The sequence below is a fragment of the Gymnoscopelus microlampas genome (genome assembly GCF_963454915.1).
Source record: "Gymnoscopelus microlampas genome assembly, chromosome: 24".
In the NCBI taxonomy this organism is placed as follows: domain Eukaryota; kingdom Metazoa; phylum Chordata; class Actinopteri; order Myctophiformes; family Myctophidae; genus Gymnoscopelus; species Gymnoscopelus microlampas.
Window position 1 is genome coordinate 20231158 of NC_139961.1, and position 14541 is coordinate 20245698.

Here is a 14541-nt window from a genome sequence, read left to right on the forward strand (position 1 = left end):
CGCAATAAAGTAACAAAAAAAGTAACTTTATCCACGGTAAACCCGAAAAAAATCGCGCGCGCGCGGGAGGGACCCATGGGCATGGGTCCCGTGCATGTGCCCCCCCCAGGACTAATGTGAAACTCCGCCTATGGTTGCAGTGTGTCTTTACGGGTAAAGCACAAGAGGCTTACTCGGCACTGTCTGTAGAGGATTGCAAAGACTACAACAAGGTAAAGGCAGCTGTATTGAAGGCCTATGAGTTAGTTCCTGAGGCATATCGCCAACGTTTCAGAGAAGGGCGTAAAAATGGTGGACAGACACATGTGGAATTTACAAGGGATTTGTTGTCAAATTTTAACCGTTGGTGTTCCTCATCTGGAGTAAAAACTTTGGAGGACTTAGGTGATTTGGTAGTTTTAGAACAGTTAAAGCTATCGGTTCCTGATTATATTGCAACCTACATTAATGAACGCAAAGTCAAATGTCCCAGTGAGGCTGCAGTGTTGGCGGACGAATATGTTTTAACACATAAGCGTATCTTTGGGGATCGAAATGTGGAGAAATTCCAGAAACCCAACTCTGCAGTACATCAATTGGAACGCCAGGTTGATGGTAGAAGTAACTCACACCAATGCCATTATTGCCATGAAAAGGGACATTGGTTAAAAGAATGTCCTGTGCTAAAAGAGAAAAGTTCATATGTGAAGTCAGTTGGTTTGGCTGCATCCATTCATAATCCCATTGTTGGGGAGGCAGCAGAACTGGTGGCTCCTTTTCAAATGCATGTCAAGCCAATAGACATTTCAGAGATTGAGTTAGGGTATGCTCCATTCATGTCTGATGGGGTGGCAAAGTTAATTGGGAGTGAAAAGGCGGTTCCAGTCAGAATATTGCGGGACTCAGGATCTTTACAAAGTTTCGTAAGAGAGGCAGCACTGCCTTTTTCTCCAGGTTCGGATACTGGGGTCTGCATTCCAGTCAGAGGGATGGGCCTGCAAACTCTGTTGGTGCCGTAGCCCCTTTCGGGACCCTGTTTACCTTTTTTGTATTTGGGAAGGCGGTATCCAGGGTCCCTTGACGCTCAAAGCACTCTCTCTCGTAGTCGCGGGTACCACTGTCTCGTCTCGGGCTAATAGCTCGTCGCTTGGAAGTTGCAGAGATTTCTCAAAGGTACCAAAAAGAGCAATACTAAACCGTGGTTAATCTGCATTAATGCGCTCGGATCGGCGCTGCCGTTTAACATTTTTAATCATTTAGTAAAGCTTAATTTCCTCTCTCAAACAATGCTCCACTTCCCATGGCCCGCCTCCCCGCGTTGTGATTGTCATGCAAGCATGTAGGAGCTCGCCAATCAGAGGCAGTACCGTAGGACCATAGAGGTATGCGTAGGACGCGCAGCTTGTCAGTCACCGCGAGTCGCGGGTACCACGAGACAGTGGTACCCGCGACTACGAGAGAGAGTGCTTTGAGCGTCAAGGGACCCTGGATACCGCCTTCCCAAATACAAAAAAGGTAAACAGGGTCCCGAAAGGGGCTATTGGTGCCGGCGCATAAAATGTTTCTGTCCTGTGATCTGGTGCAGGGAGATGTGAAGATCGGTGTTAGCCCCGAACTGACAGTTGAAGGAATTGATATCATTTTGGGAAATTACTTGGCAGGTTCCTGTGTTTGGGCAAATGATATAAAGACCTGTGTTTCATGTCTAGAACTTCCAGAGGACCCTGAGCCAGATCAGGCAGAGGCCACAGAGCAGCCATGTCTCTCTGAGGCAGAGAACCATGTGTCTTCTGTTTGTGTGGTGACACAGGCACTGTCGGCTGTTCTGCCTTGTCAGAGGTGAACATGTTTACTTTGCCAAATGATCTTTATGTTTCGCGTTCAGAACTGGTGAAAGCACAGCGAGAAGACCAGTCTCTGAAAGACTTGTATGACCTAGTTTTGTCTTGGTCTCAGGTGAGGAAAGTTAGGCAGGGTTATTTCCTCCAGGAGATAGAGAGAGAGGATCCCTTGTTTAGAATGTGGGCTTCTCATGGATTTGATGTGGGGGATTAGACCTGAAAATAGGATATAAAAGCTCATCCTGAAAAAAGAAAAGAAAAAAAAAAGAAAGAAAAGAGAAGATCGTGGTATTTGTATTTGGTTGTTTTCAATTTATGAGGTGGACCTCATTCTTGGGGAGGGGGATGTGACGGCCCCTTGGCCTTAGATCTGTGTCTGAGTTCCTTGGGCTCCCCTCATTAGTGGGGAATCCTGCACACCTGTGTGGGGTGATTGCTCACCCTATATAATGGGGCATGAGCCTTCACTCTGTCGCTCTCTCCCCTTGGTTTGGTTGCTTTGCTTGAGTTAGATTCTTTGAGTTGTTTGGTTGTTTTGATTTGTTTTCTCATATACATTCATACACTTGCACACATCACTGATAACCTATACTTTATTAAGCTGATTCCAATTACTTTATTTGCTACTTTTTCTAAATAAATATACTTATTATTGAAACTGAAGTCATGTGTGGTCTCCTCTTTGTCTGCCTTTAGTTTAAGTCATGAAAACGTTTTCTCACCGTCATTTGATGTTTCATATCCATATAAGTCACACTGCCCGGCTCATTTGTTTATTTTTGGTCTTATTTGACGCGATATTAACCCATTAAGACTGGGAACATACCTGATTCATTTTAGATCTCTTTGGCTAAAAATAGCAGATATACAAATACAAGCTCATAGCACGGCACTGAGGGCTGCACTTATGAGCTTGTAGATCTGCTATTTTTGAAATATCGTACAAACTTTGAATAGGCTATATATTTTTTTTTTAAGCGAACATTTTTAACTCAAATCTTTGCTTCTGGGGGTCCCTGGGACAACATATTTTGAGAGGGTGGTCTGTGGTCAAATACATATCATTTTGGGGGTCCTTGACATGACAAGGTTTGAAAACCACTGATATTATAGTAACACAAGTTTTTTCAAGAAACTGTTAGGATTTAGAAGACTTTTGTAGAATCCCCAGAAGCAAAGATTTTACTTTAAAATGTTTGCTTTAAAAACACCATGGACACGTCTTGCCACAGATACGTTCGACATGTTTGTGACTTGGTGTGTTTCTGGTAATACTATTGACCACTTATTTTGTATATCTGTGGCAAAAATGTAATGTTGATAAAAATGTCCATCACAAGCTGACATGGTGATGAACCCTAAAGTAAAGGGAAGGTAAAGTCATAAAAGGAGAAAGATGAAAAGGTCTCAAATGAGTTAACTTAAAAGGCCATCTCACTTTATTTATTTAATATCCATAAACAACTAGTTTATTTTCCGCAGACAGTGGCCTCTGCAGACGCAGTATTCTACAGTTCACCATTTTAGCTGTAACACTGGGCTTGTCTCTGAAGAGAGAGGACGGGTGGTGTGTATCCTGAAAACAAATAAACAAACAAACAAACAGAAGCACCATCATCATAGCTCCCTCCCCAGCACTGCTGTTTTAAAAGTGTGTGACTGTCTGTGACCAGAAAGTGTATACTTACTCTACTACCTATATATTGGTGTGATGGATTCCTGCTTAGGTGAGCACAGCCACTGTAATCACCACAGTATCTGCAAGGCAGCATAGATGTTGGTAGTAATTATAGCTGGGAGGGAACTCGTAAAGATTTGGTTCTTATTTCAGATTCTTGGTACAGTATGGTGTTACTGTAGGTATGGGCCTACGGTTTTCAAAAACCATCGCAAACGAGTTGGGCTGGCCCCCAAGTGCCTGGTTTGCAATGAATGCAATATTAGATAGGTCAGTAGATGGTTGAAACCCCAAATAATTGAAAGAAGAGATTCGCCCAACTCATTGGGCGAAAACCTTATGCCCAAACACACCATACCAAAAATCTGAAACTTGTCACCAAGAGCCAAATCTTGCTGATTTTTGATGAGTTCCCTCCCAGCTATTAGCTGTCCTGTCAGTCGTGAAAAAAATAGAAAGACATGACTTTTCACTTCAGGGAATGTACTTTGGGAATGTAGACCTATTTTCTGATCAGCTTATCAAGACAGAAGGTATTTTGACTTAAGGCCACCACATTATCTTTTGCCTTCATTGTCATATTGGCCCCTTCAATAGATTTATATCCACCTAAATAATGTAAATAGTGTGTAATATGATGTAGGATCGTAGATGAGTAAAATAGGTAACAATTGTTGAATTTGAAGGCGAAGCTAAGTGCTGTACTGCTGTGCTTTGATTGAGTGTAAAGTTATTCAATGTTATATTGCCCTCTCCTGGTACCTTAACGTAATTAAGTTAAGATTCTAACGTAGCTTAATAATATATCAAAGTAATAATAATAATAATAATAATAATAATAATAATAATAATAATAATAATAATAATAATAATAATAATTCATGTATAATGTAAAACATATACTCTGTGCATTAATGACCAGACTTACCTTATGTTTCTCATAAACAGGTGGTGAGGCTCTTTCTTGAAGTCAGCCCTGATAAAGAAACAGAGTGAGATCCATCCATGGTTCACCCCTGGAAGAAACTGCAATCACTCAATGGTAATAGTATTTGTAGTAGATAACAGTAGCACAATTTAAAATTTGCACCCTATGGCCAGAAAAATAATGAAATCTGTGTGTTTGACTAGGTTTTGACTGGACTGCTTATTACTACAATGACCATAATGCTTTTGGTGCACTGCCCCTCCTTGTGGCAGGGGAGGTGCGGTGTGGGTGGGATCTCCAACAACGACGTTGAAACAGCATGGCAGTGTTGCCATGTCTGCTTATTATAAGCGGCTTCTTTCTAAAATGTAGTTGATATTTGGGCTTGTATCCAAATGTTTTGATTGTTGTTTAAACCAGTGGTTCTCAAAGATGTTCATGTATTTTTCCACGGACCCCGATCTGAAATTATATTTTGTGCCAGGAAGCCCCAACCAAATATGTGTTGTTAAACGATTAAAAAATACTCCACATTTTGCACTTTTTTCCCCTCAAGATTTTTTGGAAAATAGCAGATCTACAAGCTCACAATGGGTAACATCGCAACGTGTTGTGAGCTTGTAGATCGGCATTTTTCAAATATATACTATCCCATGTTAAAGTGCTCTTGGCTTAGTTATCTTCTTTTGGGCTTGTTTTCATAGACCTGGTTTCTTATTTCTTTCACAATATCTGGCAACACTGGAAGTCAGTTTGTTTACCATCTCCACGTTGTATTTGGATTCTTTCACGCTTGCGCTTGTGAAACACTACACAGGATTATTATTTCATGTCAACATTCAAGTACAACTATCAGAAGATGTAACTCAGGTAAAGTAATGCGTCACTCTTCAAATTTAACAAAAGGTTCGCGAACAAATGCGCAGTTTGGGCTGTTTTCTGTGTTCTGTTGTGTCTAAAATCTCTGGCAGGAGGGGGGTGGGGGGCTGTCCGCTGGCTGCATGACGCGTCGAGACAACATGTAGTGCGGAAAGGAATGATGTAACATCTCGTGACGTAAATAACGTCACGAGATGTTCGAAGATTACTATATATCTCAAAACACAGATCATTCACAAAACTAATAATAATTGAGTCCTAAACTTCATTACCATTGGGTCAGTTTCTTCCAGGGGTGAAATGTCCCTTTAACATGTCCATTAGAGGGCAGAATTTCACACAAGAACAACACAGTCCAGCTTGGTACCACAGATGGTATGAGATGAAGTGTATGCCAGGGTTTTTACCACCAGTCATGAAGAACATTTGAGTGTTTAGTGTTTTATTCTGATGTTCAAAGTAAATGCTTGAGTATTCAAAAAATAATAATACTTAGTGAGTATGGTAAATGGTTATTGTGAAAATAGCAGATCTACAAACTGAAGTTGTGAGACAGCTATTTTCAAAAGAGGGATCTGATTCTTTTTTTGGAAAAATCGTGGGTCTTTGAATATATATATATATTTAAAGCGAATTTAAAGCGAACATTTGTAACTCAAATCTTTGCTTCTGGGGATTCTACAAATGTCTTCTAAATCCTAACTAATGTTGCTATAATATCGGTTGTTCGCAAAAATGTATTTGGCCGTGGACCCCCATCTCAACATATTTTGTTCCAGGACCCTCAGAAGTTGTAACAGAGTTAAAAATGTTTGCTTTAAAAATATGTATATTCAAAGATGTGCTCTCATTTTCACGATTTTTCAAAAATAGCTACAAAAATATCTACAAGCTCATAGCGCGGCACTCGATGCCGCGCTATGAGCTTGTATATCTGCTATTTTTGAATAGCCCAAAGAAATCTTAAAATGACACACAGATTTGTTCCCGGTCTTAAAGGCAATCATTTGTACGCTCTCATGAGAATGTACAAATGGGACCAAATGGGTCCCATTTCTCTGAGGTACAGACATGTAAGGGTCCATTTGGTTCCTCAATATCAATCAATCAATCAATCATTTAGCCCCACTTTTCCCCAAGTTCCTATTCATCAGTATCACAATGAAAACACAAAGTTTTAAAGCATGTCATATTTTTTTTACATCCTACTATAATTCTAGTAACCTCACGGAGGGTGGTAGCTGTCTTGGGTGGACTCTTGATCAAACTGCGCATGCGTCGTTGCCAGGTTTCGTGAGAGAAACAAGCAGCAAGGTCTATGAAAACAAGGCCAAACGAAACGAACCCTACAAGCAACGAGGTCTATGAAAAGAAGGCCAAACGAAGCGCCTTCACACATATACCTTGACTCTTGGAAAAAAGCCGATCTACAAGCTCACAATGCGTCCCCACACCCACCTGCACTTTCACAACCAACGCCAAAATACAATACCACCAATATTGCCCCTAAAGCGCTTACAATATGCCTACATGGCAACATAGCCTGCTTCAACACCATAGACCCCGCCCACTCTCTGAGTGCAATTCTTCTTAAGGCCGATCTACACCAGACTTTTCAAAGCGAGCGTATGCGTGGTGCGTACATCGCGTTTGTTTAGATCCAAGTGATTATCAATGATAGCGGCTACACCAGGCGCGCGGATACGCGAGTCCCCCATACGCAGACTTTTAAAATAGGACTGGATCTAAAAGTGCGCGTGTGCGTATATGTGCGTGTGTGCGGCGTGTGTGCGTGTGTGCGAAAAAAGTCTGGTGTGTGCCGGCAGTTACTGTGGAAAGTAAACGCACCAGACTTTTTTCGCACACATGATGCACATACGCACACACGCGCACTTTTAGACCCAGTCCTATTTTAAAAGTCTGCGTATGTGCGACTCGCGTATCCGCGCGCCTGGTGTAGCCGCTATCATTGAAAATCACTTGGATCTAAACAAACGCGCTGTACACACACGCTCACTTTGAAAAGCCTGGTGTCGATCGGCCGCTACGGATCTGTGTGTGTGTGTGTGTGTGTGTGTGTGTGTGTGTGTGTGTGTGTGTGTGTGCGTGCGTGCGTGCGTGCGTGCGTGCGTGCGTGTGTGTGTGTTTGCGACGGGACCTGGGGCGAGGGGGGTGGGGGGGGGGGGGGAATAACATGCCTACGCCATTCTCCGTGCTGATATATATATATATATCCGCCCGTGGGGAGGGGTGACCGCGGTCCGGGGGGTGCCGCGACGGGACCCACGGCGGGGAGGAGGGGTGGGCGCCACGACGGGACGCGCGCGGGGGAGAAACCGCGCGACAGGACGTGCATTAACCCCAAGTTTGCAACTACTTTCGCCTGCGCCCTTCACCGGGTATGGTCTAGTTATTATAATTTTTTTTATATAAAATTATTATCATAAATTAGAATCTTAGTGTTTGCCAATTATTTTGGGGCCCACTTGCAACACGTCGCGATCCAACGAGTTGTGAGCTTGTAAGAGATTTTCCTTTGAAAATACTTTATATTACAGCTTTTAGAACCTTATATCCTTATCCTTCCACAGGAATTTGCTTTTCACATGTACATCTTGTATATGTCAGCAGCACAGACAGACAGACAGACAGACAGACAGACAGACCTTTATTGATTGGTAAATCCAGGTGTCATAGAAGATACACAAGACACAGACAAATAAGAGACAGAACGCTGACAAAGAATTAAACAAGGCACACGCACACACGCACGCACGCACACACAAACACACACACACACACACACACACACACACACACACACACACACACACACACACACACACACGGACAAGTCTCGCCACAGACACGTTTGTCATCATGAACAGAGGATATCGTTCACACAGCTACTGTACACCCCCACAGTCACATGACTGTTCTAAATCAATGCTTATGATATCAACCTGCATGTAACCATAACAACGATGATAAACAGTATTCATAATATAATTAAAAATGTCAACAATGTTTTCAGGATTCAAATTCAAAAATAAAAGAAATAGACAAAGTATATTGGCATCAATAAAACAATTGAAATAATAAAACAATTGAAATAAAACTTAAATAGTTCAAATATGGAGATAAGAGGTTTCTGCCTGACAGCAAGGCTATAAAAACACTAGCTCCACAGCCATAATCCATGGAACCCCTCGATCCACAGCCTGGGGGTCTGCACTTACATCACAACTCGAACCTAAAAGTTTCTCTGATCAAAGTGAGGGGTCCTTCCATCAAACTAGTTGTGACTAGTTGTTCCTTGAAATGCTGTCATTCTCTTCACTATCACTCATAATGTATCTGTTTTGACTCTCACCTTCATTTTCCCATTGCATTACACACACACACACACACACACACACACACACACACACACACACACACACACACACACACACACACACACACACACACACACACACACACACACACACACACACACACACAGTGGTGAGCTGTGGATTTTTGAACTAAGGGTACTGTATTTTATGACGTCACGTCGCCACTTACTAATACTGTATTCAACATGTGATTATTAATGTATTTATATTTCTTATTATTTTGTTGCATTGTTAATTTGTTGTTTTTATTTTTGTTTCAAATAATCAATTATTTTATTTTCCTTTTAGTTTTATATAAAATCCCTTTACATAGACTCACCCACACATAAGCAGTTAAAATAATAATAATCTTGACACCTTGTCTTTGTCTTGTCTCAGAGAACTGGGTGCTCTGCTAAGCAATCCCCCTCACACTCTGCAGTGCACATTCAATTCAAGTCCATGGCTTTTCTCCAGTAGCCTAATGTTATGCAAAGCAGCCAGGTAGACGCTATTGAGAATGTCTCGCCACTGACGGCGCGAACCTTCAGAGGCTATTGTTTAAACTTTAAGGTGTTAACGACCGCCGCTGACGGTGAGTGCATGTGGAGCACGCGCGAGCCCCCAGCCCCCACAGTCTCAGAACTAAGGGTACGCCGTACCCGCCCGTACCCCCTAGAGCTCAACCCTGCACACACACACACACACACACATGGACAAGTCTCGCCACAGACACGTTTGTCCGTGTACGGACATGTTGGTGACTCCTGCTATATGTGTTTCTGGTAACACTATTGACCACTTCTTATTTTGTATATCTGTGGCAAAACTAAAATGTTGATGAAAATAAAAGTCCATCACAAGCTGGCATGGTGATGAACCCTGAACTAAATTGATTATAGGTAATGTCATGAATAAAAAAGTTACTTGTGCAGATGAGTTAAAAGGCCATCTCACTTTATTTGTTTATTTAATATTCATAAACAACTAGTTTATTTTCTACAGACAGCGTCTGCCCTCTGCAGACGCAATATTCTATAGGTCACCATTTGGGCTGTAACACTGGGCTTGTCGCTGTGGCTTGTTGCTGGAGAGAGAGGACGGTGTCGGTATGTATCCTGAAAACAAACAAACAAACAGAAGCACCATCGTATATAGCTCCCCTCACCAGCACAATCCGTCCCCGTCTCCTCCATTCTGCTGTGTTTTCAAAGTGTGTGAAGGTCTCTGACCAGAAAGTGACATAATACTGAAGGCCAGTGCTAGAAAAAGTACTCAATTGTTTTACTTAAGTAATTTTACTTGAGTAAAAGTACAAAAGTATTGGCGTCAAAATATACTTAAATATATAAATACTCATTATACAGAATGTCCCATTTCACAAGTTTTCAAAAATATAATATAGCCTACAAATCTTTTGAAAATGGCAGATCTACGTTGCATCGTAGATTGGCTATTTTCAAATAGCCTAAATGTATGTAGAGTTTAAGTGGTTACTGTAGGTTTAGTAATAAAAATCTAGATTTAGACTAAATCTAAAAAGTGACTAGTAACTAAAGTTTTCAAATAATTGTAGTGGAGTAAAAATACAATATTTGCCGCTAAGATGTAGTGGAGTAGAGGTATAACGTATTGAAAATTGGAAATACTTCAGTGAAGTAAAACTAGTAATTGTACCTAAAACAGTACTTGAGTAAATGTACTTAGTTACTTTCCACCACTGCCTGCAAGGCAGGTAGTAATTATTGGCTGGCAGTCATTAAAAGACAAGAAGTTTCAGGGAACATTCAGGAATGTATAAGCCTATTTTCTGATCAACTGAACTGATCAAACATTTCATTTGACTTTAGGCCACATTATTTTCTTTATGTTGCCTCTACTGTCATTGCGAACGCGGAAGGAGGCGCTCCGCCCAAGTGGAGCTTACTATGAAAGTCTGCTCGGCTTGTGTGTGTGTGTGTGTGTGTCTGTCTGTGTGCAGTGCACTGCCTGGGTGCGGCCGACAGAGTGCGCCAGAGTGCAGCTACAGTCAAAACACAAACACACGCACGCACGTACGCACGCACGCACGCACGCACACACACACACACACACACACACACACACACACACACACACACACACACACACACACACACACACACACACACACACACACACAAAGTCCGTAAATACACAATATTTTCGAGCTGCGGCCCCCTGGACCTCAGCTAATTGGCCCCTTCAAGACATTTATATCGACCAAAATGATGTAAAACGTGTCCTGTTCTGCTCTCAGAGTGATGAAGTATAATAGTAGATGAGTAAAATAGGTAATTTAATGATGTATTTTATGTTTTAACTTGAAGCTAGTGCTGTGCTGTTGTTCTTTGAGTGTAAAGTTATTCAATGTCATATTGCCCTCTAGTGGTATCATAACGCAATAACTTAAGTTCAGACTGTAGTCATTTACCTATGTGCTTTTAGTGGTAACAGGAAAGGTGGGCGCCAAAACATTCTGGGCACTAGGGAAAAATTGGCACCTTGGAAGAGTGGGCACTAGAGAAATGTGGGCACCTGAAGTCTTAGGAATCGTGTCCACAGATTTTTTTGTGTGCATGTGATAAAGACATGTTATTCGTTTGTGTTTCATTTTTTTTTTTTTTTTCACTTTGGCAGTTGCTGGAGTGTTGTTTACGACCTGGCGTTCACTATTGTTTCAGCACACTGTAATATAAGTTTATTTGCCCAAATAGTACGAGGTCAAAAGTAACCCACTATATAACAGCGTTTCAAAAGTACAATATAAGAGTTTATTTGACAAATTAGTACTGTTAAAATGAGTGGTCAAAAAGTTAGGATAGAGGATACATACCTAAACGGTACACTATAAAACTATAGAAAAAAAGTGCCCAGTTGTCCCTGTGCCCAGTCTTCCTGGTGCCCACTCTTCTCTAGTGCCCACACTTCTCCCCCAAAAAATACCCACTCTTCCCGCCTCCGGGTGCCCACATTTCCCTAGTGCCCACTCTTCATAGTGCCCAGTTTTCCTGGTGCCCACTCTTCCCTAGTGCCCAGTCTTCCCAAAAAGATGTTGCCCAGATTTCCCTAGTGCCCACCTTTCCTGTATTCCTTTTAATGATGACCATTTAACCTTACGCTATGTGTCTCATAAACAGGTGGTGAGGCTCTTTGTTGAAGTCAGCCCGCATAAAGAAACAGAGTGAGATCCACAATGATTCAAGAGCAGCTTAATTCTCTCACCTTCATGTCCATTGAGAGACTTATTATGGAACGTGGATTTATTTCACTGACTTGATCAAAGACTTTGCTGCACAGAAGTCAAGAAGAAGACGGTTAAAGGTAGGCTCCCTGTTTGTCTCTGTGCTGCTGCCTGTTATTGTCTGTTATTGTCTGTCATTGTCTGTCATTGTCTGTGCTACAGGAAGCTCATTTAATTCATCTATTGCTGATGTATTGTGGCCCAAAGACTGGGTGACAATGAATCATGTTCGGTGAGTCTGTTTTTTGTCTATGGAAATGAAGGTTGATGTGAATCTATATATTGTGTATTGACACAGGATGACTGGTGTATTTGTTTATCAATACAACTCATCCTGTTGTATTCCTGTTGTAATCTTCTGTATTAATCAGTGTTTCTGTCAAACATGGACCTTCATGAAGGACAAAGTGTGATCTTCAAGGTTCATTTTTCGACCGACACATTGATTAATAAAGCAGAGAAAAGTGTGTGCAAGGAGTATGCAGTTTGTTGTGTAAGTTTGTATCTAAGTGTGACGGTGGCCAACTGAGTCACATTTAACTTTGCCAATTTACTGGTTGAGTAATGACACCTTTAAACTCATTCACATTAGGCTTACAACAATAAAATATCAGTTGCACGTTAAAGTGCGGGGTGCGTAATTGTTGTAAATGCCAATGGAATAAAATGATTAAACTTGCAGACTACGCCACCTAGGTTTGACTTTAGGAGCCTAGGAACTCCTTGACTAACACCTTTTCCTTTACAGGCTACACACAGGTTCGAGATAACTAGGTAAGTACTTTAGCCATTAGGAGAACAACACCCAGGAGGAAACTGAGATCGACACAGTGGATAAAAAGGGTTAACATACATTTTTATAATTGTCCCTATTACAAGAGGCCTCTGTGCCTTTAAAACCAGAATACAAAATGAAACAAACAATCCTAAAATATAAACCCTAACCACCTATGGCGCCGCTAAACTATAAACTAAAACACATTCAATGCAAAACTAAAATACAAATTGGGGCGGAAGTAACAATAATAGCAGAGCGCAAATAAATATCAATAGATGACAACAATACTTTGTATAAGTAAAGTGCAGATGCTAGATAAAGTGCGTTTAAATACTATTTATAATTAGGCCAAGTTCAAGTGCAACACCGGGGGTTTCTGCGGCCAATAGCAATGTGTGTGCAAATTAATAGCAATAGTGCATCAAATACGTATTCAAAAGTAAAGTGCAGGTGCTATTAAAATATAATAAAATGCTATAAATAACTAAGACAGTCTGAGTGCAAATACTGGGGGAAAAAGGTAGAGGGAAACCAAGCCAGGACTCTTCAATGTTCGTCTGTTTCTTTTCACCGTCTGAAATACAGAAGCAATGAGCCAGTTCATCTGTTTCCAGACAATATACCGTGGGCTGCTAGCAGTAGTGGCTATCACAAAACGAGTGTTGCATGGATTGAAACTTATTCCGAAGGCAGCTTTCGCTGCTTACTGATGGAGTTGCACGTTGCAACACTTTTAGCCTCTCCGTCGTCCGCTCCACTCTAGGCCCTGCTTCACTCTTATATGGTCTGGTCTCGGCTGCTGTCGTCCTCTCCTTCCCCTCTGCACACACTGTCTTTTCTACGGGTTCTTCTCTGTATGGAGCCGTCTGCCAATGTTTGCTCTGTTTCCTCTGTGGCTCCGTTTCACTAATTTGGGTCCCGCAGAGAAGTCACATTTCTCTTTTGTCTCGAGCTAAAAAGTTTAGGGACCACTGGGCTAACAGTGCTCAAGTAAATGCACTTAGTTACTGTCCACCACTGATTAGGCCACGCATGGACCCCCATAACTCAGACAGTGTACAGATTTGACCAAATGGGTCCCATTTATCAGAGTTTCTTGGAGTTACAAACTTGTAAGGGTCCATTTGGTTTCTCCAATATCAATCAATCATTAGGGGGACCCCTATTTATGAATATTTAACCAATGAAAAGTATTAACAAGAGCTTGTGACTAAATAATAACTACATTAGATCTATTGGATCACAGGTTATTTTTTTCCATTTCTTGAAAAGTAACTGTTTTGGACATACAAGGTTTACACCTGACAGCAATGATTTTCAGCAGCAGCAGCCCTTCTCAAGGGGGGCATTTGCTGTGATGATGGATAGTGTTACTTAGGCCAGGGGTTTTCAAATCTTTTGTGTCAAGGACCCCCAAAATTACATGTATTTGGCTGCGGACCCCCATCTCATATTTTTTACCAGGGACCCCCAGAAACGAAGATTTGTGTTATAGTAGTTTTTTCTTTTATTAAAGATACTGCAAGATTTTTTTTTTAAATGAGCAGATCTACAAGCTCACAGCGCATCACAATGTGACACGCTGTGAGCTTGTAGATCTGCTATTTTTGAAGAGCCAAAGCATAAAATCTGGTTGAAGGTTGAAATGATTGTGATGCTATATTAACCAACTATGCTGGGGACCCCAAGAGTCTCTGCTAAAGTGTCCAGCCAGGACACACTATGATTGGCCAGTCTTTGCTTTGACCCAAGACAAAAATGGCAAGAATTAGGTGGACGCCTTTTTAAGAGACCGGAAGCAAGTTGAAGTCTATTAATT